At 44.3% G+C, this 25,985-nt stretch overlaps 44 pseudogenes; 42 read left to right on the plus strand and 2 right to left on the minus strand.

The window, feature by feature from the left end:
- Positions 1–155: 155 nt before the first annotated feature.
- Positions 156–274, minus strand: LOC140287729 (5S ribosomal RNA; annotated as a pseudogene).
- A 272-nt stretch (positions 275–546) lies between these two features.
- Positions 547–665, minus strand: LOC140287862 (5S ribosomal RNA; annotated as a pseudogene).
- An 8,046-nt stretch (positions 666–8,711) lies between these two features.
- On the plus strand, positions 8,712–8,830 carry LOC140287832 (5S ribosomal RNA; annotated as a pseudogene).
- A 269-nt stretch (positions 8,831–9,099) lies between these two features.
- Positions 9,100–9,218, plus strand: LOC140287847 (5S ribosomal RNA; annotated as a pseudogene).
- A 272-nt stretch (positions 9,219–9,490) lies between these two features.
- On the plus strand, positions 9,491–9,609 carry LOC140287735 (5S ribosomal RNA; annotated as a pseudogene).
- A 272-nt stretch (positions 9,610–9,881) lies between these two features.
- Positions 9,882–9,999, plus strand: LOC140287786 (5S ribosomal RNA; annotated as a pseudogene).
- A 269-nt stretch (positions 10,000–10,268) lies between these two features.
- On the plus strand, positions 10,269–10,387 carry LOC140287843 (5S ribosomal RNA; annotated as a pseudogene).
- A 269-nt stretch (positions 10,388–10,656) lies between these two features.
- LOC140287855 (5S ribosomal RNA) lies at positions 10,657–10,775 on the plus strand (annotated as a pseudogene).
- Positions 10,776–11,422: 647 nt separating this feature from the next.
- On the plus strand, positions 11,423–11,531 carry LOC140287839 (5S ribosomal RNA; annotated as a pseudogene).
- Positions 11,532–11,800: 269 nt separating this feature from the next.
- Positions 11,801–11,919, plus strand: LOC140287865 (5S ribosomal RNA; annotated as a pseudogene).
- Positions 11,920–12,188: 269 nt separating this feature from the next.
- LOC140287856 (5S ribosomal RNA) lies at positions 12,189–12,307 on the plus strand (annotated as a pseudogene).
- Positions 12,308–12,576: 269 nt separating this feature from the next.
- On the plus strand, positions 12,577–12,695 carry LOC140287830 (5S ribosomal RNA; annotated as a pseudogene).
- Positions 12,696–12,964: 269 nt separating this feature from the next.
- On the plus strand, positions 12,965–13,083 carry LOC140287755 (5S ribosomal RNA; annotated as a pseudogene).
- A 269-nt stretch (positions 13,084–13,352) lies between these two features.
- On the plus strand, positions 13,353–13,471 carry LOC140287736 (5S ribosomal RNA; annotated as a pseudogene).
- Positions 13,472–13,743: 272 nt separating this feature from the next.
- On the plus strand, positions 13,744–13,862 carry LOC140287785 (5S ribosomal RNA; annotated as a pseudogene).
- Positions 13,863–14,134: 272 nt separating this feature from the next.
- On the plus strand, positions 14,135–14,253 carry LOC140287733 (5S ribosomal RNA; annotated as a pseudogene).
- Positions 14,254–14,522: 269 nt separating this feature from the next.
- LOC140287792 (5S ribosomal RNA) lies at positions 14,523–14,641 on the plus strand (annotated as a pseudogene).
- Positions 14,642–14,910: 269 nt separating this feature from the next.
- On the plus strand, positions 14,911–15,029 carry LOC140287728 (5S ribosomal RNA; annotated as a pseudogene).
- Positions 15,030–15,298: 269 nt separating this feature from the next.
- On the plus strand, positions 15,299–15,417 carry LOC140287794 (5S ribosomal RNA; annotated as a pseudogene).
- A 272-nt stretch (positions 15,418–15,689) lies between these two features.
- On the plus strand, positions 15,690–15,808 carry LOC140287797 (5S ribosomal RNA; annotated as a pseudogene).
- Positions 15,809–16,080: 272 nt separating this feature from the next.
- Positions 16,081–16,199, plus strand: LOC140287795 (5S ribosomal RNA; annotated as a pseudogene).
- Positions 16,200–16,857: 658 nt separating this feature from the next.
- On the plus strand, positions 16,858–16,976 carry LOC140287861 (5S ribosomal RNA; annotated as a pseudogene).
- A 269-nt stretch (positions 16,977–17,245) lies between these two features.
- On the plus strand, positions 17,246–17,364 carry LOC140287738 (5S ribosomal RNA; annotated as a pseudogene).
- Positions 17,365–17,636: 272 nt separating this feature from the next.
- On the plus strand, positions 17,637–17,755 carry LOC140287879 (5S ribosomal RNA; annotated as a pseudogene).
- Positions 17,756–18,027: 272 nt separating this feature from the next.
- On the plus strand, positions 18,028–18,146 carry LOC140287734 (5S ribosomal RNA; annotated as a pseudogene).
- A 269-nt stretch (positions 18,147–18,415) lies between these two features.
- LOC140287759 (5S ribosomal RNA) lies at positions 18,416–18,534 on the plus strand (annotated as a pseudogene).
- A 269-nt stretch (positions 18,535–18,803) lies between these two features.
- On the plus strand, positions 18,804–18,922 carry LOC140287739 (5S ribosomal RNA; annotated as a pseudogene).
- A 272-nt stretch (positions 18,923–19,194) lies between these two features.
- On the plus strand, positions 19,195–19,313 carry LOC140287708 (5S ribosomal RNA; annotated as a pseudogene).
- A 269-nt stretch (positions 19,314–19,582) lies between these two features.
- LOC140287844 (5S ribosomal RNA) lies at positions 19,583–19,701 on the plus strand (annotated as a pseudogene).
- A 269-nt stretch (positions 19,702–19,970) lies between these two features.
- LOC140287810 (5S ribosomal RNA) lies at positions 19,971–20,089 on the plus strand (annotated as a pseudogene).
- A 269-nt stretch (positions 20,090–20,358) lies between these two features.
- LOC140287880 (5S ribosomal RNA) lies at positions 20,359–20,477 on the plus strand (annotated as a pseudogene).
- A 272-nt stretch (positions 20,478–20,749) lies between these two features.
- Positions 20,750–20,868, plus strand: LOC140287707 (5S ribosomal RNA; annotated as a pseudogene).
- Positions 20,869–21,140: 272 nt separating this feature from the next.
- On the plus strand, positions 21,141–21,259 carry LOC140287788 (5S ribosomal RNA; annotated as a pseudogene).
- Positions 21,260–21,528: 269 nt separating this feature from the next.
- Positions 21,529–21,647, plus strand: LOC140287760 (5S ribosomal RNA; annotated as a pseudogene).
- Positions 21,648–21,916: 269 nt separating this feature from the next.
- On the plus strand, positions 21,917–22,035 carry LOC140287740 (5S ribosomal RNA; annotated as a pseudogene).
- A 272-nt stretch (positions 22,036–22,307) lies between these two features.
- On the plus strand, positions 22,308–22,426 carry LOC140287709 (5S ribosomal RNA; annotated as a pseudogene).
- A 269-nt stretch (positions 22,427–22,695) lies between these two features.
- Positions 22,696–22,814, plus strand: LOC140287845 (5S ribosomal RNA; annotated as a pseudogene).
- Positions 22,815–23,083: 269 nt separating this feature from the next.
- Positions 23,084–23,202, plus strand: LOC140287857 (5S ribosomal RNA; annotated as a pseudogene).
- A 647-nt stretch (positions 23,203–23,849) lies between these two features.
- On the plus strand, positions 23,850–23,968 carry LOC140287748 (5S ribosomal RNA; annotated as a pseudogene).
- Positions 23,969–24,237: 269 nt separating this feature from the next.
- LOC140287866 (5S ribosomal RNA) lies at positions 24,238–24,356 on the plus strand (annotated as a pseudogene).
- Positions 24,357–24,625: 269 nt separating this feature from the next.
- Positions 24,626–24,744, plus strand: LOC140287858 (5S ribosomal RNA; annotated as a pseudogene).
- A 269-nt stretch (positions 24,745–25,013) lies between these two features.
- LOC140287793 (5S ribosomal RNA) lies at positions 25,014–25,132 on the plus strand (annotated as a pseudogene).
- A 269-nt stretch (positions 25,133–25,401) lies between these two features.
- On the plus strand, positions 25,402–25,520 carry LOC140287756 (5S ribosomal RNA; annotated as a pseudogene).
- A 269-nt stretch (positions 25,521–25,789) lies between these two features.
- LOC140287790 (5S ribosomal RNA) lies at positions 25,790–25,908 on the plus strand (annotated as a pseudogene).
- Positions 25,909–25,985: the final 77 nt, after the last annotated feature.

Raw genomic sequence — 25,985 nt, forward strand, 5'->3', positions numbered from 1 at the left:
ACGTGATAATTCTCTCTAGCTGAAAATGAGACTCTCAGATCACTTCGTGTCTGCCAACAAAGCAGCAGCAGCTGAAGATGACCAACTTCCTCATGTGTCACAGGGTGATCAGACGTTGCAACAAAAGACATGCAGGTGGTTGAGAGGAGAGAAAAAGCTTACAGCACCTGGTATTCCCAAGCTGTATACCAACAAAGTACTAACCAGGCCCAACACTGCTTGGCTTCCGAGATCAGACGAGGTCGGGCATATTCAGGGTGGTGTGGCCGTAAGCGACAATGTCTTTGACAAATGTGCATTATATAGGTAATGGAATCATACGGTTCCTCTATGTAACCAGATAATTGCCGAGAAAGGCTGACTTGTAGTGGGCAAATCTTCTTCCCTCATGTGATCATTCTCTGCAGCTGAAACTGAGACTCTCAGATCACTTCGTGTCTGCCAACAAAGCAGCAGCAGCTGCTGAAGATGACCAACTTCCTCATGTGTCACAGGGTGATCAGACGTTGCAACAAAAGACATGCAGGTGGTCGAAAGAAGAGAAAAAGCTTACAGCACCTGGTATTCCCAAGAGGTCTTCCATCCAAGTACTAACCAGGCCCAACCGTGCTTGGCTTCCGAGATCAGACGAGGTCGGGCATGTTCAACGTGGTGTGGCCGTAAGCAACAATGTCACTGACAAATGTGCATCATATAGGTACTGGAATCATACGGTTCCTCTATGCAACTAGATAATTGCAGAGAAAGGCTGATGTGTAACGGGCATATCATCTTCTCTGATGTGATCATTCTCTGCAGCTGAAACTGAGACTCTCAGATCACTTCGTGTCTGCCAACAAAGCAGCAGCTGAAGATGACCACCTTCCTCATGTGTCACAGGGTGATCAGACGTTGCAACAAAAGGTGGTAGAGAGAAGAGAAAAAGCTTAAAGCACCTGGTATTCCCAGGCAGTCTACCATCCAAGTACTAGTAGTAGTAAAAATAAAAAGGATGGAAAACATTCAAGAAAAGTGCAAATGAAGCAAGGTTTTTTGGTATAACTATCATGTATTATTCATTTGAACTTTTTTAGAACTTTGAACATTTACAAAACATAAGTAAGATCTCAATCTCAGCTCGGCTGCTGACTACTTGGTCCTGGGGCCTGCTGCTGTCTAGCTCTGGTTCATTCCCGTTTAGGAGATAGCTGATGATTAATGTCATCCTCTTCTAAAAGTCACTGTCAGACTCTGAATTTGATCTTCATATTCTGAAACCTCTTTCTTGACCAAAATCAATTTCAAGGCCTTGTGTGCGATGAATCTTTTGGTTGTTGCGGAGAATCGGTTGTATTAGTAGTTATCACTGGGAAAGCTATATTTATTGCCCCCCCCCCCCCCAAAAAAAAAGAGGAGGGGAAAAAAGAGGGAAAATGAAAAATGTGCAGGAATATGATTACAGGTGCAAGTGCTTGAATGTCGGTTTGACACATGCACACGTGTATAATTACAACAAACAGTTTGAAAGTAGTGTTTCTTTTACAGATCACCAAGAAGCTGGCTGGCGCTATTGGGGACAGTGCTGCATGGATGATAAACATCGGCAACGAGTTTGGCCAGGTTCTGAACTCTGTTCTGACAACGGGTGAAGGTGCAGGGTTGGAAGAGTTGTGCCATGGCATCGTCACTCGATACAAGAATGCGGGCCAAGCTGAACCTGAGGTCATCTATGTTGACCGGGACTGCTGCAGCCAGTCAGGTGGGTAAAAATGATAAAATTCTTTATCAAATATACGTTTGAAAAACTGTGTGCCACACACACACACACTGTTACCACTCCACTTGTGGGAGGAGTGGTACTGGCAATTGGGCAGCGGCTGACTTTGTTTTTCACAGGTGTGTCTTCAGTGGTCAAACTCTTCCACCCATGGAGGTCTGCAGTGCGCTTGGACAGCTTCCATTTCATGCGACGTTTTAACTGCGGCGTTAAGTTTACGTTAAGTGTCTGTCTGTCTGTCTGTCTGTTCGCAGATGATTGCTCGTCTGTTACTGTGTGATTATTGTTACAATGTTAATAAAGTTTGATAATTTTACTTGAACCAAGAACAGCCTTCACATTTTTATTTAATTTCCCTTTGCAAAACAGGACGACAGTGAGTGTGAGTGACATCCATTTAATGCAATTGTCAAAAGTGAAGCCAGAATTACTTGGAGAATTATTTTACATTTATTAACAAAACCCAACACTCTTTGTCTCAACCAAAGATTTTTTAAAAATACTTTCTTTGCTCAATTTGGAATTTGTTTCATTCACTTGTGTTGCACAAATAGTGATACAGATAGATAGCTAGTCTCTCAAATAATTGAGTGTACCAAAAAAAGAGGGGAAAAATGATGGGAGGCTTATTTACATTTACAGTTATACACATGTTGTGTGCTCCCCCCTACAGTAGGCTTTAGTAAAGTCCAAAGCACTGTGGTATGTTGGGGTGTTGCCACAATACAGGTTCGAATCCCACAAGAAACATGAAAATTAAACAGATGATAAACCTTGCAATAAGTGCAGAGGTGTGTGTAAACAATGTTGAGAAGATAAGAGAATAGAGAAAAGTGGATAAAGTGTACGTTTTTTCTCCTTTTCTTTTTCTCTCTCCCCCCCCCTCCTTCCTCTTTTTTTCCTTTTCCCCCCTTTCGGGCAGTCCCTTTTGCCCCTTTTTTGGCCGAAAGGTTAGCACTCTGGACTTTGAATCCAGTGATCCGAGTTCAAATCTCGGTGGAACCTACAGGTGTGCTGTCATGTTTGTGTTCTGGAAAGAAAATGAGTGGATGAGGTTAGTCAGTTGTCAAGTCACACCAGAGTGTGTGATTGACCAATTCCAAAGAGAGGGCTTAAATTGTTTAATGTTGAAAAAGTGAAACATTCAGCTGAGAGGGTCTGTGCTATTTGCCTTCTCACCTCCGGGTGTCACTAATTGAATCTATTTGATTTCTTCTTCCATATTAATTTGCAATGCATATATTTTTCCATGCTCTCCGTTTGGAATTTGGACACAGAAGCCAAAGGAGAAGGAAACAGGAAAAACAATCCCATGGTAACAATCAGCGACAAGGAGAACTACTCAAAAGCCTACATAATTAACCCGGTGCCCAACCATGGGCCAACCAATCATCCAATCAAGGAGCGGCAATTTCTGCCGGCCGGGATCTGAGCGCCAACTCCATGCGGTGCGCACAAGTTGGTACTGATTTAGGAAAAAGAGGATTGTACAATTTTACTCCTTGGTATGGATACTCTTTCAAAAAAGTCCAAAAAATAAAATATGTGGTTGACAAAACTGTGTGACTCAGTCCTTCAACACAAAAGGCAGGCAAAGGAAAATCAGCTGTCCTCTCTATCTAATCATAGGAGGATGGCCTGACTACGATCAGGGACCTGAGCAGCAAAGAATAGATAGACATGATAAATAGTTATATATATATATACATATATATATGTACATACTAGTCTCCAATACTACTATGATAAAAAGAGATCCAATGTACAGGTCTAAGTTGTACAGGAATGTGTTGTAGAAATTTGTTCTATATTTTTGTTGTAAATCCACAACAGGTTTCATCATCTGCTAATCCTGAAGGAGACACTAGTTGTAAAGGAATTTATTAATACATAAAAATGCTTATATTATAAGACTGAAACATCCTTGAACAGCAGATCACTGTAAAGACATACATATAATATTGTGATTATGTCAGTGGGTCAACAATTTTGTAAAGGCAACTTTACATAAAAAAATTTAAAATCTTGTAAAAATATAACAATGTAAACATAAAAACAGCAACCTCAAAACAAAACATAGCATGTTACCTGGATGGAAAACCATGCGTCTCTACAGCCTGAAGGAAGAAATCTTGGGCTGTTGATGACTTGTTGTTATTGGTAGCATGTCGGTACATGATCTTTGTGAGCATTTGGAAAACATAAAAACCACAGAAACACATTAAACATTAACTACAATAATATAAGAATAATAAATGAATGAAATATTGTTCCATGTGTAATGTTAGACTTAAAGCTATACTTACCTTTCTGGCATGTAGCACGGCACTTATTAAAAATTTAAACATGAAAAACTCCCCCTCCCTCCAAAGTCTCACCCTCTTCCCCCTGCCTGACCTGTGACGCTCCCTTCCTCCCTGACGTGTGAGGTGAGAAAGTGATGGTGCGTTCCATCTCCCCCGGATGTCGGAGCGGAGAATGTTGTCAAGTTATCAGCGGTCCAGTTACCACGTCCATCAAGGCTATTCTTGTGCTTGCCGTGTCCGAATATAAACAACTTGTGATCTACAACGGCCTGCGTTGTAGTTCGCGTGTAATTTCAACACCTGGTGGCTTGCTTTTCCATTTTAGTGCGCCATAAGCTTATTAGGAGCATTTTAAGCTTACAAAAGAAAAGTATAGCTTTAAATAAATTAAGTTGAATATTATATCACACACTATAATCTCCATGGGGACACTGACCTTTCTTGAAGAGACATCTATTCCAAACATTACCACACCATATCTGTTCAATAAAAATGTATCAATTGTTTAACGCAGCTACATCGTGGTCCATTACACCAGATTCCAGAACTCTGCAGAATGTATGCCATAGACCATTTTTTAAATCAATATATAAATATATAATGTCCATGTGATGTCCTTTGCTGTCAGCTTACCTGATCAACTTGTGGTTGGTATCTATATGTACGAGTGACAGAGGAGCTGCGACATTGTAGGTCCTTCTCACAACACATCCGAGGCTTGTCATTCTCTGTAGTATTCCTACCCTATCAACCCGGTGCATCGAATCCCACACTCTGTCCACTGAACTCTGTGGCCTAAAGCCCTAAGACGACCTTTTACCATTCTGTGACCTGTAGGAAAAGAAGTGAAAACCACTTTTATTTAAGATATATTGATTGATAATCATGTAAACAAACAATTTAGGCATTTAACTTTTTCTCAGGTATACATGCTATGATGACCGTTGCTATGATAATGTCCAGGACTCTCCACTAAGGCACAGAAAATTTAAAAAATAATATTGATAGCCTTTAGGCTATAAAAATAGCAGTCATTAAAGTAGCCGGCCCTCAGCTAGACTTAGTTGTGGAGCCTATATGGCCGGCAATTTCAAATGTTACTTTTATGGCACAAATCTTTTTATAATGCTATGGACAAGTGCATGATATAATTCAAATAAAAACTTTCTGTAAAAAGCACCAACCCAAATTCTGGGAGTCTTGCTTGATGGCAGAGACCAAGCTGTCAAGTTCATCATCTGTCATTTTACTGTAGCCTTCCCTTTTTGAGAGGCCCCACTGTCGCATTCTGCGTTTCAGTGTTCTCACTGATACACCAGCAGTGTGGAAATACAGGGGGCAGAGAGGTCAATTTCAATCAAATGCTGGACGTGGTCTTTGGAAAAAAACATATGCTGGCTTGTTCACAGATACGAGACTTGTGTTCTTTTCACTGATTTTTACTGTGGTCTTCATCGTCGGCTTTCACCACAAGTACACCGTAGAACTGATAAAACACAAATGATGTACAAATATTACATTACACATGCCTCAACTAAAAGAAAATATATTATTTACAAACACAAACTTACATACCACTTTGGCCTGCAAGTGGACAAACCGGTAAACTTAAAACCGCTTATGGTCTTCGTTGATTGCTTTCTTTATTGGATCCATATCAATGATACCAGTTTACCGGACCGCTTTTTTAAACCGGAAGTGACATCACCGTCACCTTAAACTAAACTTATCAAGTTTTAACTTTTAACTTTTACCTAACACCAAATGTTATTAACTATATCCTTTAAACATTGCTAAATATTAAATATATACATCAAAACACTTAAAACAAACGTGTTATACGGACATTCTCTATGGCCATAAAATCATAGCTGCATCTAGTGGCGAAACATAAATATAACTGCCGTTACATTGCCTGTTTGACAGTTTAAAGCGGCTGCACGTGCACTTTTTCTATCTGGCCTCAGTACATTTCTGAAATGTATTCATTTGTGTTTGGAAAACATTGGAAACTTTATTTCTGAGTCCACATCAGTGGGTTCTGGTTGTTAGCACATAGATGAGGAGACAGTTCAAGTAGTTTAAATTTTTAATAAGTGCCGTGCTACATGCCAGAAAGGTAAGTATAGCTTTAAGTCTAACATTACACATGGAACAATATTTCATTCATTTATTATTCTTATATTATTGTAGTTAATGTTTAATGTGTTTCTGTGGTTTTTATGTTTTCCAAATGCTCACAAAGATCATGTACCGACATGCTACCAATAACAACAAGGCATCAACAGCCCAAGATTTCTTCCTTCAGGCTGTAGAGACGCATGGTTTTCCATCCAGGTAACATGCTATGTTTTGTTTTGAGGTTGCTGTTTTTATGTTTACATTGTTATATTTTTACAAGATTTTAAATTTTTTTATGTAAAGTTGCCTTTACAAAATTGTTGACCCACTGACATAATCACAATATTATATGTATGTCTTTACAGTGATCTGCTGTTCAAGAATGTTTCAGTCTTATAATATAAGCATTTTTATGTATTAATAAATTCCTTTACAACTAGTGTCTCCTTCAGGATTAGCAGATGATGAAACCTGTTGTGGATTTACAACAAAAATATAGAACAAATTTCTACAACACATTCCTGTACAACTTAGACCTGTACATTGGATCTCTTTTTATCATAGTAGTATTGGAGACTAGTATGTACATATATATATGTATATATATATATATATAACTATTTATCATGTCTATCTATTCTTTGCTGCTCAGGTCCCTGATCGTAGTCAGGCCATCCTCCTATGATTAGATAGAGAGGACAGCTGATTTTCCTTTGCCTGCCTTTTGTGTTGAAGGACTGAGTCACACAGTTTTGTCAACCACATATTTTATTTTTTGGACTTTTTTGAAAGAGTATCCATACCAAGGAGTAAAATTGTACAATCCTCTTTTTCCTAAATCAGTACCAACTTGTGCGCACCGCATGGAGTTGGCGCTCAGATCCCGGCCGGCAGAAATTGCCGCTCCTTGATTGGATGATTGGTTGGCCCATGGTTGGGCACCGGGTTAATTATGTAGGCTTTTGAGTAGTTCTCCTTGTCGCTGATTGTTACCATGGGATTGTTTTTCCTGTTTCCTTCTCCTTTGGCTTCTGTGTCCAAATTCCAAACGGAGAGCATGGAAAAATATATGCATTGCAAATTAATATGGAAGAAGAAATCAAATAGATTCAATTAGAGACACCCGGAGGTGAGAAGGCAAATAGCACAGACCCTCTCAGCTGAATGTTTCACTTTTTCAACATTAAACAATTTAAGCCCTCTCTTTGGAATTGGTCAATCACACACTCTGGTGTGACTTGACAACTGACTAACCTCATCCACTCATTTTCTTTCCAGAACACAAACATGACAGCACACCTGTAGGTTCCACCGAGATTTGAACTCGGATCACTGGATTCAAAGTCCAGAGTGCTGACCTTTCGGCCAAAAAAGGGGCAAAAGGGACTGCCCGAAAGGGGGGAAAAGGAAAAAAAGAGGAAGGGGGGGGGGAGAAAAGGAGAAAAAACGTACACTATATCCACTTTTCTCTATTCTCTTATCTTCTCAACATTGTTTACACACACCTCTGCACTTATTGCAAGGTTTATCATCTGTTTAATTTTCATGTTTCTTGTGGGATTCGAACCTGTATTGTGGCAACACCCCAACATACCACAGTGCTTTGGACTTTACTAAAGCCTACTGTAGGGGGCAGCACACAAAATGTGTATAACTGTAAATGTAAATAAGTCTCCCATCATTTTTCCCCTCTTTTTTTGGTACACTCAATTATTTGAGAGACTAGCTATCTATCTGTATCACTATTTGTGCAACACAAGTGAATGAAACAAATTCCAAATTGAGCAAAGAAAGTATTTTTAAAAAATCTTTGGTTGAGACAAAGAGTGTTGGGTTTTGTTAATAAATGTAAAATAATTCTCCAAGTAATTCTGGCTTCACTTTTGACAATTGCATTAAATGGATGTCACTCACACTCACTGTCGTCCTGTTTTGCAAAGGGAAATTAAATAAAAATGTGAAGGCTGTTCTTGGTTCAAGTAAAATTATCAAACTTTATTAACATTGTAACAATAATCACACAGTAACAGACGAGCAATCATCTGCGAACAGACAGACAGACAGACAGACACTTAACGTAAACTTAACGCCGCAGTTAAAACGTCGCACCTATCGTACCTATATAATGCACATTTGTCACAGTTATTGTTGCTTACGGCCACACCACCCTGAATAAGTCTGATCTCGGAAGCCAAGCAGGGTTGGGCCTTGTTAGTATTTGGATGGGAGACTGCTTGGGAATACCAGGTGCTGTAGGTTTTTTCTTTTCTCTCTACAACCTGCATGTCTTTTGTTGCAACGTCTGATCACCCTGTGACACATGAGGAAGTTGGTCATCTTCAGCTGCTGCTGCTTTATTGGCAGACACGAAGTGATCTGAGAGTCTCATTTTCAGCTGGAGAAAATTATCACGTCAGGGAACAAGATGTGCCCACTACATATCAGCCTTTCTCGGCAATTATCTGGTTACATAGAGGAACCATATGATTCCATTGCCTATATAATGCACATTTGTCACAGAGATTGTTGCTTACGGCCAAACCACCCTGAATATGTCTGACCTCGTCTGATCTCAGAAGCCAAGGAGGTTTGGGCGTGGTTAGTACTTTGATGAGAGACCGCTTGGGAATACCAGGTGATGTAAGCTTTTTCTCTTCTCTCTACCACCTGCATGTCTTTTGTTGCAACGTCTGATCACCCTGTGACACGTGAAGAAGTTCGTCATCTTCAGCTGCTGCTGCTTTTTTGGCAGACACGAAGTGATCTGAGAGTCTCAGTTTCAGCTGTAGAGAATAATCACATCAGGGAAGAAGATGTGCCCACTACAAGTTAGCCTTTCTTGGCAATTATCTGGTTGCATAGAGGAACCGTATGATTCCAGTACCTATATAATGCACATTTGTCACAGACATTGTTACTTACGGCCACACCACCCTGAATATGCCCAACCTCGTGTGATCTCGGAACCCAAGCAGGGTTGGGCCTGGTTAGTACTTCGATGGGAGACCTCTTGGGAATACCAGGTGCTGTAAGCTTCTTCTCTTCTGTCTACCACCTCCATGTCTTTTGTTGCAACGTCTGATCATCCTGTGACACATGAGGAAGTTGGTCATCTTCAGCAGCTGCTGCTTCTTTGTTGGCAGACACGAAGTGATCTGAGAGTCTCAGTTTCAGCTGAAGAGAATGATCACATCAGAGAAGATGATATGCCCGCTACACATCAGCCTTTCTCGGCAATTATCTGGTTGCATAGAGGAACCGTATGATTCCAGTACCTATATAATGCACATTTGTCAGAGACATTGTCGCTTGCGGCCACACCACCCTGAACATGCCCGACCTCGTCTGATCTCGGAAGCCAAACAGGGTTGAGCCTGCTTAGTACTTGGATGGGAGACTGCTTGGGAATACCAGGTGCTGTACGCTTCTTCTCTCCTCTCTACCACCTGCATGTCTTTTGTTGCAACGTCTGATCATCCTGTGACACATGAGGAAGTTGGTCATCTTCAGCAGCTGCTGCTTCTTTGTTGGCAGACACAAAGTGATCTGAGAGTCTCAGTTTCAGCTGCAGAGAATAATCACATCAGGGAAGAAGATGTGCCCACTACAAGTCAGCCTTTCTCTGCAATTATCTGGTTACATAGAAGAAGTGTATGATTCCATTACCTATATAATGCACATTTGTCACAGTTAATGTCGCTTACGGCCACACCACCCTGAATAGCCCGACCTCGTCTGATCTTGGAAGCCAAGCAGGATTGGGCCTTGTTAGTACTTGGATGGGAGTCCTCTTGGGAATACCAGGTGCTGTAAGCTTTTTCTCCTCTCTCTACCACCTGCATGTCTTTTGTTGCAACGTCTGATCACCCTGTGACACATGAGGAAGGTGGTCATCTTCAGCTGCTGCTGCTTTGTTGGCAGACACGAAGTGATCTGAGAGTCTCAGTTTCAGCTCGAGAGAATAATCACGTCAGGGAAGAAGATGTGCCCACTACTTATCAGCTTTTCTCGGCAATAATCTGGTTACATAGAGGAACTGTATGATTCCAGTACCTATATAATGCACATTTGTCACAGTTATTGTTGCTTACGGCCACACCACCCTGAATATACCCGACCTCGTCTGATCTCGGAAGCCAAGCAGGTTTGGGCCTGGTTAGTACTTGGATGGTAGACTGCATGGGAATACCAGGTGCTTTAAGCTTTTTCTCTTCTCTCTACCACCTTCATGTCTTTTGTTGCAACGTCTGAGCACCCTGTGACACATGAGGAAGTTGGTCATCTTCATTTTCTGCTGCTTTGTTGGCAGACACGAAGTGATCTGAGAGTCTCAGTTTCAGCTGAAGAGAATAATCACATCAAGGAGGAAGATGAACCCACTACAAGTCAGCCTTTTTCGGCAATTATCTGGTTACACAGAGGAAGTGTATGATTCCAGTACCTATATAATGCACAATTGTCACCGATATTTTTGCTTACGGCCACACCACCCTGAATAAGCCCGACCTCGTCTGATCTCGGAAGCCAAGCACGGTTGGGCCTGGTTAGTACTTGAATGGGAGACCGCTTGGGAATACCAGGTACCTTAAGCTTTTTCTCTTCTCTCTACCACCTGCATGTCTTTTGTTGCAACGTCTGATCACCCTGTGACACATGAGGAAGTTGGTCATCTTCAGCTTCTGCTGCTTTGTTGGCAGACACGAAGTGATCTGAGAGTCTCATGTTCAGCTGGAGAAAATGATCACGTCAGGGAAGAAGATGTGCCCACTACAAGTCAGCCTTTCTCAGCAATTATCTGGTTACATAGAGGAACCGTATGATTCCTGTACTTATATAATGCACATTTGTCAGACACATTGTTGCTTACGGCCACACCACCCTGAACATGCCTGATCTCGTAAGCCAAGCAGGGTTGAGCCTCCTTAGTACTTGGATGGGAGACTGCTTGGGAATACCAGGTGCTGTAAGCTTTTTCTCTTCTCTCTACCACCTGCATGTCTTTTGTTGCAACGTCTGATCACCCTGTGACACATGAGGAAGTTGGTCATCTTCAGCTGCTGCTGCTTTGTTGGCTGACACGAAGTGATCTGAGAGTCTCAGTTTAAGTTGCAGAGAATGATCACATCAGAGAAGATGATTTGCCCGCTACACATCAGCCTTTCTCGGCAATTATCTGGTTGCATAGAGGAACCGTATGATTCCAGTACCTATATAATGCACATTTGTCAGAGACATTGTTGCTTACGGCCACACCACCCTGAATAAGCCCGATCTCGGACGCCAAGCAGGGTTGTACCTGGTTAGTACTTGGATGGGAGACAGCTTGGGAATACCAGGTGCTGTAAGCTTTTTCTCTTCTCTCTACCACCTGCATGTCTTTTGTTGCAACGTCTGATCACCCTGTGACACGTGAAGAAGTTAGTCATCTTCAGCTGCTGCTGCTTTGTTGATAGACACGAGGTGATCTGAGAGTCTCAGTTTCAGCTGCAGAGAATAATCACATCAAGGAGGAAGATGAACCCACTACAAGTCAGCCTTTTTCGGCAATTATCTGGTTATACAGAGGAAGTGTATGATTCCAGTACCTATATAATGCACATTTGTCACCAAAATTTTTGCTTATGGCCACACCACCCTGAATAAGCCCAACCTCGTCTGATCTCGGAAGCCAAGCAGGGTTGGGCCTGGTTAGTACTTGAATGGGAGACTGCTTGGGAATACCAGGTGCCTTAAGCTTTTTCTCTTCTCTCTACCACCTGCATGTCTTTTGTTGCAACGTCTGATCACCCTGTGACACATGAGGAAGTTGGTCATCTTCATTTTCTGCTGCTTTGTTGGCAGACACGAAGTGATCTGAGAGTCTCAGTTTCAGCTGAAGAGAATAATCACATCAAGGAGGAAGATGAACCCACTACAAGTCAGCCTTTTTCGGCAATTATCTGGTTACACAGAGGAAGTGTATGATTCCAGTACCTATATAATGCACAATTGTCACCGATATTTTTGCTTACGGCCACACCACCCTGAATAAGCCCGACCTCGTCTGATCTCGGAAGCCAAGCACGGTTGGGCCTGGTTAGTACTTGAATGGGAGACCGCTTGGGAATACCAGGTACCTTAAGCTTTTTCTCTTCTCTCTACCACCTGCATGTCTTTTGTTGCAACGTCTGATCACCCTGTGACACATGAGGAAGATGGTCATCTTCAGCTTCTGCTGCTTTGTTGGCAGACACGAAGTGATCTGAGAGTCTCATGTTCAGCTGGAGAAAATTATCACGTCAGGGAAGAAGATGTGCCCACTACAGATCAGCCTTTCTCAGCAATTATCTGGTTACATAGAGGAACCGTATGATTCCAGTACCTATATAATGCACATTTGTCACAGAAATTGTTCCTTACGGCCACACCACCCTGAATAAGCCCAACCTCGTCTGATCTCGGAAGCCAAGGAGGGTTGGGCCTGGTTAGTACTTTAATGGGAGACTGCTTGGGAATACCAGGTTCTGTAAGCGTTTTCTCTTCTCTCTACAACCTGCATGTCTTTTGTTGCAACGTCTGATCACCCTGTGACACATGAGGAAGTTGGTCATCTTCAGCTGCTGCTGCTTTGTTGGCAGACACGAAGTGATCTGAGAGTCTCAGTTTCAGCTGCAGAGAATAATCACATCAGGGAAGAAGATGTGCCCATAACACGTCAGCCTTTCTCTGCAATTATCTGGTTACATAGAGGAAGTGTATGATTCCAGTACCTATATAATGCACATTTGTCACAGAAATTGTTCCTTATGGCCACACCACCCTGAATAAGCCCGACCTCGTCTGATCTCGGAAGCCAAGGAGGGTTGGGCCTGGTTAGTACTTTAATGGGAGACTGCTTGGGAATACCAGGTGCTGTAAGCGTTTTCTCTTCTCTCTACAACCTGCATGTCTTTTGTTGCAACGTCTGATCACCCTGTGACACATGAGGAAGTTGGCCATCTTCAGCTGCTGCTGCTTTGTTGGAAGACACGAAGTGATCTGAGAGTCTCAGTTTCAGCTAAAGAGAATAATCACTTCAGGGAAGAAGATGTGCCCACTACAGATCAGCCTTTCTCAGCAATTATCTGGTTACATAGAGGAACCGTATGATTCCAGTACCTATATAATGCACATTTGTCAGAGACATTGTCGCTTGCGGCCACACCACCCTGAACATGCCCGACCTCGTCTGATCTCGGAAGCCAAACAGGGTTGAGCCTGCTTAGTACTTGGATGGGAGACTGCTTGGGAATACCAGGTGCTGTACGCTTCTTCTCTCCTCTCTACCACCTGCATGTCTTTTGTTGCAACGTCTGATCATCCTGTGACACATGAGGAAGTTGGTCATCTTCAGCAGCTGCTGCTTCTTTGTTGGCAGACACGAAGTGATCTGAGAGTCTCAGTTTCAGCTGCAGAAAATAATCACATGGGGGAAGAAGATGTGCCCGCTACACATCAGCCTTTCTCTGCAATTAACTGGTTGCATAGAGGAACCGTATGATTCCAGTACCTATATAATGGACATTTGTCAGAGATATTGTTGCTTACGGCCACACCACCCTGAATAAGCCCGACCTCGTCTGATCTCGGAAGCAGAGCAGGTTTGGGCCTGGTTAGTACTTCGATGGGAGACCTCTTGGGAATACCAGGTGCTGTAAGCTTCTTCTCTTCTCTCTACCACCTGCATGTCTTTTGTTGCAACGTCTGATCATCCTGTGACACATGAGGAAGTTGGTCATCTTCAGCAGCTGCTGCTTCTTTGTTGGCAGACACGAAGTGATCTGAGAGTCTCAGTTTCAGCTGCAGAAAATAATCACATCGGGGAAGAAGATGTGCCCACTACAAGTCAGCCTTTCTCGGCAATTATCTGGTTACATAGAGGAAGTGTATGATTCCAGTACTTATATAATGCACATTTGTCACAGATATTGTTGCTTACGGCCACACCACCCTGAATAAGCCCGACCTCGTCTGATCTTGGAAGCCAAGCAGGTTTGGGCCTGGTTAGTACTTGGATGGGAGACTGCTTGGGAATACCAGGTGCTTTAAGCTTTTTCTCTTCTCTCTACCACCTGCATGTCTTTTGTTGCAACGTCTGATCACCTTGTGACACATGAGGAAGTTGGTCATCTTCAGCTGCTGCTGCTTTGTTGGCAGACACGAAGTGATCTGAGAGTCTCATTTTCAGCTGGAGAGAATTATCACGTCAGGGAAGAAGATGTGCCCACCACAAGTCAGCCTTTCTCGGCAATTATCTGGTTACATAGAGGAACCGTATGATTCCAGTACCTATATAATGCACATTTGTCACAGAAATTGTTCCTTACGGCCACACCACCCTGAATAAGCCCGACCTCGTCTGATCTCGGAAGCCAAGGAGGGTTGGGCCTGGTTAGTACTTTAATGGGAGACTGCTTGGGAATACCAGGTTCTGTAAGCGTTTTCTCTTCTCTCTACAACCTGCATGTCTTTTGTTGCAACGTCTGATCACCCTGTGACACATGAGGAAGTTGGCCATCTTCAGCTGCTGCTGCTTTGTTGGCAGACACGAAGTGATCTGAGAGTCTCAGTTTCAGCTGCAGAGAATAATCACATCAGGGAAGAAGATGTGCCCATAACACGTCAGCCTTTCTCTGCAATTATCTGGTTACATAGAGGAAGTGTATGATTCCAGTACCTATATAATGCACATTTGTCACAGAAATTGTTCCTTATGGCCACACCACCCTGAATAAGCCCGACCTCGTCTGATCTCGGAAGCCAAGGAGGGTTGGGCCTGGTTAGTACTTTAATGGGAGACTGCTTGGGAATACCAGGTGCTGTAAGCTTTTTCTCTTCTCTCTACAACCTGCATGTCTTTTGTTGCAACGTCTGATCACCCTGTGACACATGAGGAAGTTGGCCATCTTCAGCTGCTGCTGCTTTGTTGGAAGACACGAAGTGATCTGAGAGTCTCAGTTTCAGCTAAAGAGAATAATCACTTCAGGGAAGAAGATGTGCCCACTACAGATCAGCCTTTCTCAGCAATTATCTGGTTACATAGAGGAACCGTATGATTCCAGTACCTATATAATGCACATTTGTCAGAGACATTGTCGCTTGCGGCCACACCACCCTGAACATGACCGACCTCGTCTGATCTCGGAAGCCAAACAGGGTTGAGCCTGCTTAGTACTTGGATGGGAGACTGCTTGGGAATACCAGGTGCTGTACGCTTCTTCTCTCCTCTCTACCACCTGCATGTCTTTTGTTGCAACGTCTGATCATCCTGTGACACATGAGGAAGTTGGTCATCTTCAGCAGCTGCTGCTTCTTTGTTGGCAGACACGAAGTGATCTGAGAGTCTCAGTTTCAGCTGCAGAAAATAATCACATGGGGGAAGAAGATGTGCCCGCTACACATCAGCCTTTCTCTGCAATTAACTGGTTGCATAGAGGAACCGTATGATTCCAGTACCTATATAATGGACATTTGTCAGAGATATTGTTGCTTACGGCCACACCACCCTGAATAAGCCCGACCTCGTCTGATCTCGGAAGCAGAGCAGGTTTGGGCCTGGTTAGTACTTCGATGGGAGACCTCTTGGGAATACCAGGTGCTGTAAGCTTCTTCTCTTCTCTCTACCACCTGCATGTCTTTTGTTGCAACGTCTGATCATCCTGTGACACATGAGGAAGTTGGTCATCTTCAGCAGCTGCTGCTTCTTTGTTGGCAGACACGAAGTGATCTGAGAGTCTCAGTTTCAGCTGCAGAAAATAATCACATCGGGGAAGAAGATGTGCCCACTACAAGTCAGCCTTTCTCGGCAATTATCTGGTTACATAGAGGAAGTGTATGATTCCAGTACTTATATAATGCACATTTGTCACAGATATTGTTGCTTACGGCCACACCACCCTGAATAAGCCCGACCTCGTCTGATCTTGGAAGCCAAGCAGGTTTGGGCCTGGTTATTACTTGGATGGGAGACTGCTTGGGAATACCAGGTGCTTTAAGCTTTTTCTCTTCTCTCTACCACCTGCATGTCTTTTGTTGCAACGTCTGATCACCTTGTGACACATGAGGAAGTTGGTCATCTTCAGCTGCTGCTGCTTTGTTGGCAGACACGAAGTGATCTGAGAGTCTCATTTTCAGCTGGAGAGAATTATCACGTCAGGGAAGAAGATGTGCCCACTACAAGTCAGCCTTTCTCGGCAATTATCTGGTTGCATAGAGGAACCGTATGATTCCAGTACCTATATAATGCACATTTGTCAGAGACATTGTTGCTTACGGCCACACCACCCTGAATAAGCCCCACCTCGTCTGATCTCGGACGCCAAGCAGGGTTGTAACTGCTTACTACTTGGATGGGAGACAGCTTGTGAATAACCAGGTGCTGTAAGCTTTTTCTCTTCTCTCTACCACCTGCATGTCTTTTGTTGCAATGTCTGATCACCCTGTGACACGTGAAGAAGTTGGTCATCTTCAGCTGCTGCTGCTTTGTTGATAGACACGAGGTGATCTGAGAGTCTCATTTTCAGCTGGAGAGAATAATCACATCAAGGAGGAAGATGAACCCACTACAAGTCAGCCTTTTTCGGCAATTATCTGGTTACACAGAGGAAGTGCATGATTCCAGTACCTATATAATGCACATTTGTCACCGATATTGTTGCTTACGGCCACACCACCCTGAATAAGCCCGACCTCGTCTGATCTCGGAAGCCAAGCAGGGTTGGGCCTGGTTAGTACTTGAATGCGAGACCGCTTGGGAATACCAGGTGCCTTAAGCTTTTTCTCTTCTCTCTACCACCTACATGTCTTTTGTTGCAACGTCTGATCACCCTGAGACACATGAGGAAGTTGGTCATCTTCAGCTTCTGCTGCTTTGTTGGCAGACACGAAGTGATCTGAGAGTCTCAGTTTCAGCTGAAGAGAATGATCACATCAGAGAAGATGATATGCCCGCTACACATCAGCCTTTCTCGGCAATTATCTGGTTGCATAGAGGAACCGTATGATTCCAGTACCTATATAATGCACATTTGTCAGAGACATTGTCGCTTGCGGCCACACCACCCTGAACATGCCCGACCTCGTCTGATCTCGGAAGCCAAACAGGGTTGAGCCTGCTTAGTACTTGGATGGGAGACTGCTTGGGAATACCAGGTGCTGTACGCTTCTTCTCTCCTCTCTACCACCTGCATGTCTTTTGTTGCAACGTCTGATCATCCTGTGACACATGAGGAAGTTGGTCATCTTCAGCAGCTGCTGCTTCTTTGTTGGCAGACACAAAGTGATCTGAGAGTCTCAGTTTCAGCTGCAGAAAATAATCACATCGGGGAAGAAGATGTGCCCACTACAAGTCAGCCTTTCTCGGCAATTATCTGGTTACATAGAGGAAGTGTATGATTCCAGTACTTATATAATGCACATTTGTCACAGATATTGTTGCTTACGGCCACACCACCCTGAATAAGCCCGACCTCGTCTGATCTTGGAAGCCAAGCAGGTTTGGGCCTGGTTAGTACTTGGATGGGAGACTGCTTGGGAATACCAGGTGCTGTACGCTTCTTCTCTCCTCTCTACCACCTGCATGTCTTTTGTTGCAACGTCTGATCATCCTGTGACACATGAGGAAGTTGGTCATCTTCAGCAGCTGCTGCTTCTTTGTTGGCAGACACAAAGTGATCTGAGAGTCTCAGTTTCAGCTGCAGAAAATAATCACATCGGGGAAGAATATGTGCCCACTACAAGTCAGCCTTTCTCGGCAATTATCTGGTTACATAGAGGAAGTGTATGATTCCAGTACTTATATAATGCACATTTGTCACAGATATTGTTGCTTACGGCCACACCACCCTGAATAAGCCCGACCTCGTCTGATCTTGGAAGCCAAGCAGGTTTGGGCCTGGTTAGTACTTGGATGGGAGACTGCTTGGGAATACCAGGTGCTTTAAGCTTTTTCTCTTCTCTCTACCACCTGCATGTCTTTTGTTGCAATGTCTGATCACCCTGTGACACGTGAAGAAGTTGGTCATCTTCAGCTGCTGCTGCTTTGTTGATAGACACGAGGTGATCTGAGAGTCTCATTTTCAGCTGGAGAGAATAATCACATCAAGGAGGAAGATGAACCCACTACAAGTCAGCCTTTTTCGGCAATTATCTGGTTACACAGAGGAAGTGTATGATTCCAGTACCTATATAATGCACATTTGTCACCGATATTGTTGCTTACGGCCACACCACCCTGAATAAGCCCGACCTCGTCTGATCTCGGAAGCCAAGCAGGGTTTGGCCTGGTTAGTACTTGAATGCGAGACCGCTTGGGAATACCAGGTGCCTTAAGCTTTTTCTCTTCTCTCTACCACCTACATGTCTTTTGTTGCAACGTCTGATCACCCTGAGACACATGAGGAAGTTGGTCATCTTCAGCTTCTGCTGCTTTGTTGGCAGACACGAAGTGATCTGAGAGTCTCAGTTTCAGCTGAAGAGAATGATCACATCAGAGAAGATGATATGCCCGCTACACATCAGCCTTTCTCGGCAATTATCTGGTTGCATAGAGGAACCGTATGATTCCAGTACCTATATAATGCACATTTGTCAGAGACATTGTCGCTTGCGGCCACACCACCCTGAACATGCCCGACCTCGTCTGATCTCGGAAGCCAAACAGGGTTGAGCCTGCTTAGTACTTGGATGGGAGACTGCTTGGGAATACCAGGTGCTGTACGCTTCTTCTCTCCTCTCTACCACCTGCATGTCTTTTGTTGCAACGTCTGATCATCCTGTGACACATGAGGAAGTTGGTCATCTTCAGCAGCTGCTGCTTCTTTGTTGGCAGACACAAAGTGATCTGAGAGTCTCAGTTTCAGCTGCAGAGAATAATCACATCAGGGAAGAAGATGTGCCCACTACAAGTCAGCCTTTCTCTGCAATTATCTGGTTACATAGAAGAAGTGTATGATTCCATTACCTATATAATGCACATTTGTCACAGTTAATGTCGCTTACGGCCACACCACCCTGAATAAGCCCGACCTCGTCTGATCTTGGAAGCCAAGCAGGATTGGGCCTTGTTAGTACTTGGATGGGAGTCCTCTTGGGAATACCAGGTGCTGTAAGCTTTTTCTCCTCTCTCTACCACCTGCATGTCTTTTGTTGCAACGTCTGATCACCCTGTGACACATGAGGAAGGTGGTCATCTTCAGCTGCTGCTGCTTTGTTGGCAGACACGAAGTGATCTGAGAGTCTCAGTTTCAGCTCGAGAGAATAATCACGTCAGGGAAGAAGATGTGCCCACTACTTATCAGCTTTTCTCGGCAATAATCTGGTTACATAGAGGAACTGTATGATTCCAGTACCTATATAATGCACATTTGTCACAGTTATTGTTGCTTACGGCCACACCACCCTGAATATACCCGACCTCGTCTGATCTCGGAAGCCAAGCAGGTTTGGGCCTGGTTAGTACTTGGATGGTAGACTGCATGGGAATACCAGGTGCTTTAAGCTTTTTCTCTTCTCTCTACCACCTTCATGTCTTTTGTTGCAACGTCTGAGCACCCTGTGACACATGAGGAAGTTGGTCATCTTCATTTTCTGCTGCTTTGTTGGCAGACACGAAGTGATCTGAGAGTCTCAGTTTCAGCTGAAGAGAATAATCACATCAAGGAGGAAGATGAACCCACTACAAGTCAGCCTTTTTCGGCAATTATCTGGTTACACAGAGGAAGTGTATGATTCCAGTACCTATATAATGCACAATTGTCACCTATATTTTTGCTTACGGCCACACCACCCTGAATAAGCCCGACCTCGTCTGATCTCGGAAGCCAAGCACGGTTGGGCCTGGTTAGTACTTGAATGGGAGACCGCTTGGGAATACCAGGTGCCTTAAGCTTTTTCTCTTCTCTCTACCACCTACATGTCTTTTGTTGCAACGTCTGATCACCCTGAGACACATGAGGAAGTTGGTCATCTTCAGCTTCTGCTGCTTTGTTGGCAGACACGAAGTGATCTGAGAGTCTCAGTTTCAGCTGCAGAAAATAATCACATCGGGGAAGAAGATGTGCCCACTACAAGTCAGCCTTTCTCGGCAATTATCTGGTTACATAGAGGAAGTGTATGATTCCAGTACTTATATAATGCACATTTGTCACAGATATTGTTGCTTACGGCCACACCACCCTGAATAAGCCCGACCTCGTCTGATCTTGGAAGCCAAGCAGGTTTGGGCCTGGTTAGTACTTGGATGGGAGACTGCTTGGGAATACCAGGTGCTGTACGCTTCTTCTCTCCTCTCTACCACCTGCATGTCTTTTGTTGCAACGTCTGATCATCCTGTGACACATGAGGAAGTTGGTCTTCTTCAGCAGCTGCTGCTTCTTTGTTGGCAGACACAAAGTGATCTGAGAGTCTCAGTTTCAGCTGCAGAAAATAATCACATCGGGGAAGAAGATGTGCCCACTACAAGTCAGCCTTTCTCGGCAATTATCTGGTTACATAGAGGAAGTGTATGATTCCAGTACTTATATAATGCACATTTGTCACAGATATTGTTGCTTACGGCCACACCACCCTGAATAAGCCCGACCTCGTCTGATCTTGGAAGCCAAGCAGGTTTGGGCCTGGTTAGTACTTGGATGGGAGACTGCTTGGGAATACCAGGTGCTGTACGCTTCTTCTCTCCTCTATACCACCTGCATGTCTTTTGTTGCAACGTCTGATCATCCTGTGACACATGAGGAAGTTGGTCATCTTCAGCAGCTGCTGCTTCTTTGTTGGCAGACACAAAGTGATCTGAGAGTCTCAGTTTCAGCTGCAGAAAATAATCACATCGGGGAAGAATATGTGCCCACTACAAGTCAGCCTTTCTCGGCAATTATCTGGTTACATAGAGGAAGTGTATGATTCCAGTACTTATATAATGCACATTTGTCACAGATATTGTTGCTTACGGCCACACCACCCTGAATAAGCCCGACCTCGTCTGATCTTGGAAGCCAAGCAAGTTTGGGCCTGGTTAGTACTTGGATGGGAGACTGCTTGGGAATACCAGGTGCTTTAAGCTTTTTCTCTTCTCTCTACCACCTGCATGTCTTTTGTTGCAATGTCTGATCACCCTGTGACACGTGAAGAAGTTGGTCATCTTCAGCTGCTGCTGCTTTGTTGATAGACACGAGGTGATCTGAGAGTCTCATTTTCAGCTGGAGAGAATAATCACATCAAGGAGGAAGATGAACCCACTACAAGTCAGCCTTTTTCGGCAATTATCTGGTTACACAGAGGAAGTGTATGATTCCAGTACCTATATAATGCACATTTGTCACCGATATTGTTGCTTACGGCCACACCACCCTGAATAAGCCCGACCTCGTCTGATCTCGGAAGCCAAGCAGGGTTTGGCCTGGTTAGTACTTGAATGCGAGACCGCTTGGGAATACCAGGTGCCTTAAGCTTTTTCTCTTCTCTCTACCACCTACATGTCTTTTGTTGCAACGTCTGATCACCCTGAGACACATGAGGAAGTTGGTCATCTTCAGCTTCTGCTGCTTTGTTGGCAGACACGAAGTGATCTGAGAGTCTCAGTTTCAGCTGAAGAGAATGATCACATCAGAGAAGATGATATGCCCGCTACACATCAGCCTTTCTCGGCAATTATCTGGTTGCATAGAGGAACCGTATGATTCCAGTACCTATATAATGCACATTTGTCAGAGACATTGTCGCTTGCGGCCACACCACCCTGAACATGCCCGACCTCGTCTGATCTCGGAAGCCAAACAGGGTTGAGCCTGCTTAGTACTTGGATGGGAGACTGCTTGGGAATACCAGGTGCTGTACGCTTCTTCTCTCCTCTTTACCACCTGCATGTCTTTTGTTGCAACGTCTGATCATCCTGTGACACATGAGGAAGTTGGTCATCTTCAGCAGCTGCTGCTTCTTTGTTGGCAGACACAAAGTGATCTGAGAGTCTCAGTTTCAGCTGCAGAGAATAATCACATCAGGGAAGAAGATGTGCCCACTACAAGTCAGCCTTTCTCTGCAATTATCTGGTTACATAGAAGAAGTGTATGATTCCATTACCTATATAATGCACATTTGTCACAGTTAATGTCGCTTACGGCCACACCACCCTGAATAAGCCCGACCTCGTCTGATCTTGGAAGCCAAGCAGGATTGGGCCTTGTTAGTACTTGGATGGGAGTCCTCTTGGGAATACCAGGTGCTGTAAGCTTTTTCTCCTCTCTCTACCACCTGCATGTCTTTTGTTGCAACGTCTGATCACCCTGTGACACATGAGGAAGGTGGTCATCTTCAGCTGCTGCTGCTTTGTTGGCAGACACGAAGTGATCTGAGAGTCTCAGTTTCAGCTCGAGAGAATAATCACGTCAGGGAAGAAGATGTGCCCACTACTTATCAGCTTTTCTCGGCAATAATCTGGTTACATAGAGGAACTGTATGATTCCAGTACCTATATAATGCACATTTGTCACAGTTATTGTTGCTTACGGCCACACCACCCTGAATATACCCGACCTCGTCTGATCTCGGAAGCCAAGCAGGTTTGGGCCTGGTTAGTACTTGGATGGTAGACTGCATGGGAATACCAGGTGCTTTAAGCTTTTTCTCTTCTCTCTACCACCTTCATGTCTTTTGTTGCAACGTCTGAGCACCCTGTGACACATGAGGAAGTTGGTCATCTTCATTTTCTGCTGCTTTGTTGGCAGACACGAAGTGATCTGAGAGTCTCAGTTTCAGCTGAAGAGAATAATCACATCAAGGAGGAAGATGAACCCACTACAAGTCAGCCTTTTTCGGCAATTATCTGGTTACACAGAGGAAGTGTATGATTCCAGTACCTATATAATGCACAATTGTCACCTATATTTTTGCTTACGGCCACACCACCCTGAATAAGCCCGACCTCGTCTGATCTCGGAAGCCAAGCACGGTTGGGCCTGGTTAGTACTTGAATGGGAGACCGCTTGGGAATACCAGGTACCTTAAGCTTTTTCTCTTCTCTCTACCACCTGCATGTCTTTTGTTGCAACGTCTGATCACCCTGTGACACATGAGGAAGTTGGTCATCTTCAGCTTCTGCTGCTTTGTTGGCAGACACGAAGTGATCTGAGAGTCTCATGTTCAGCTGGAGAAAATGATCACGTCAGGGAAGAAGATGTGCCCACTACAAGTCAGCCTTTCTCGGCAATTATCTGGTTACATAGAGGAACCGTATGATTCCTGTACTTATATAATGCACATTTGTCAGACACATTGTTGCTTACGGCCACACCACCCTGAACATGCCTGATCTCGTAAGCCAAGCAGGGTTGAGCCTCCTTAGTACTTGGATGGGAGACTGCTTGGGAATACCAGGTGCTGTAAGCTTTTTCTCTTCTCTCTACCACCTGCATGTCTTTTGTTGCAACGTCTGATCACCCTGTGACACATGAGGAAGTTGGTCATCTTCAGCTGCTGCTGCTTTGTTGGCTGACACGAAGTGATCTGAGAGTCTCAGTTTAAGTTGCAGAGAATGATCACATCAGAGAAGATGATTTGCCCGCTACACATCAGCCTTTCTCGGCAATTATCTGGTTGCATAGAGGAACCGTATGATTCCAGTACCTATATAATGCACATTTGTCAGAGACATTGTTGCTTACGGCCACACCACCCTGAATAAGCCCGACCTCGTCTGATCTCGGACGCCAAGCAGGGTTGTACCTGGTTAGTACTTGGATGGGAGACAGCTTGGGAATACCAGGTGCTGTAAGCTTTTTCTCTTCTCTCTACCACCTGCATGTCTTTTGTTGCAACGTCTGATCACCCTGTGACACGTGAAGAAGTTAGTCATCTTCAGCTGCTGCTGCTTTGTTGATAGACACGAGGTGATCTGAGAGTCTCAGTTTCAGCTGCAGAGAATAATCACATCAAGGAGGAAGATGAACCCACTACAAGTCAGCCTTTTTCGGCAATTATCTGGTTATACAGAGGAAGTGTATGATTCCAGTACCTATATAATGCACATTTGTCACCAAAATTTTTGCTTATGGCCACACCACCCTGAATAAGCCCAACCTCGTCTGATCTCGGAAGCCAAGCAGGGTTGGGCCTGGTTAGTACTTGAATGGGAGACTGCTTGGGAATACCAGGTGCCTTAAGCTTTTTCTCTTCTCTCTACCACCTGCATGTCTTTTGTTGCAACGTCTGATCACCCTGTGACACATGAGGAAGTTGGTCATCTTCATTTTCTGCTGCTTTGTTGGCAGACACGAAGTGATCTGAGAGTCTCAGTTTCAGCTGAAGAGAATAATCACATCAAGGAGGAAGATGAACCCACTACAAGTCAGCCTTTTTCGGCAATTATCTGGTTACACAGAGGAAGTGTATGATTCCAGTACCTATATAATGCACAATTGTCACCGATATTTTTGCTTACGGCCACACCACCCTGAATAAGCCCGACCTCGTCTGATCTCGGAAGCCAAGCACGGTTGGGCCTGGTTAGTACTTGAATGGGAGACCGCTTGGGAATACCAGGTACCTTAAGCTTTTTCTCTTCTCTCTACCACCTGCATGTCTTTTGTTGCAACGTCTGATCACCCTGTGACACATGAGGAAGATGGTCATCTTCAGCTTCTGCTGCTTTGTTGGCAGACACGAAGTGATCTGAGAGTCTCATGTTCAGCTGGAGAAAATTATCACGTCAGGGAAGAAGATGTGCCCACTACAGATCAGCCTTTCTCAGCAATTATCTGGTTACATAGAGGAACCGTATGATTCCAGTACCTATATAATGCACATTTGTCACAGAAATTGTTCCTTACGGCCACACCACCCTGAATAAGCCCGACCTCGTCTGATCTCGGAAGCCAAGGAGGGTTGGGCCTGGTTAGTACTTTAATGGGAGACTGCTTGGGAATACCAGGTTCTGTAAGCGTTTTCTCTTCTCTCTACAACCTGCATGTCTTTTGTTGCAACGTCTGATCACCCTGTGACACATGAGGAAGTTGGTCATCTTCAGCTGCTGCTGCTTTGTTGGCAGACACGAAGTGATCTGAGAGTCTCAGTTTCAGCTGCAGAGAATAATCACATCAGGGAAGAAGATGTGCCCATAACACGTCAGCCTTTCTCTGCAATTATCTGGTTACATAGAGGAAGTGTATGATTCCAGTACCTATATAATGCACATTTGTCACAGAAATTGTTCCTTATGGCCACACCACCCTGAATAAGCCCGACCTCGTCTGATCTCGGAAGCCAAGGAGGGTTGGGCCTGGTTAGTACTTTAATGGGAGACTGCTTGGGAATACCAGGTGCTGTAAGCGTTTTCTCTTCTCTCTACAACCTGCATGTCTTTTGTTGCAACGTCTGATCACCCTGTGACACATGAGGAAGTTGGCCATCTTCAGCTGCTGCTGCTTTGTTGGAAGACACGAAGTGATCTGAGAGTCTCAGTTTCAGCAAAAGAGAATAATCACTTCAGGGAAGAAGATGTGCCCACTACAGATCAGCCTTTCTCAGCAATTATCTGGTTACATAGAGGAACCGTATGATTCCTGTACTTATATAATGCACATTTGTCAGACACATTGTTGCTTACGGCCACACCACCCTGAACATGCCCGACCTCGTCTGATCTCGGAAGCCAAGCAGGGCTGAACCTCCTTAGTACTTGGGTGGGAGACTGCTTGGGAATACCAGGTGCTGTAAGCTTCTTCTCTTCTCTCTACCACCTGCATGTCTTTTGTTGCAACTCCTGATCACCCTGTGACACATGAGGAAGTTGGTCA

This window comes from Leuresthes tenuis, unplaced genomic scaffold (assembly GCF_036924035.1).
Source record: "Leuresthes tenuis unplaced genomic scaffold, fLeuTen1.0.hap1 SCAF_165, whole genome shotgun sequence".
NCBI lineage: Eukaryota > Metazoa > Chordata > Actinopteri > Atheriniformes > Atherinopsidae > Leuresthes > Leuresthes tenuis.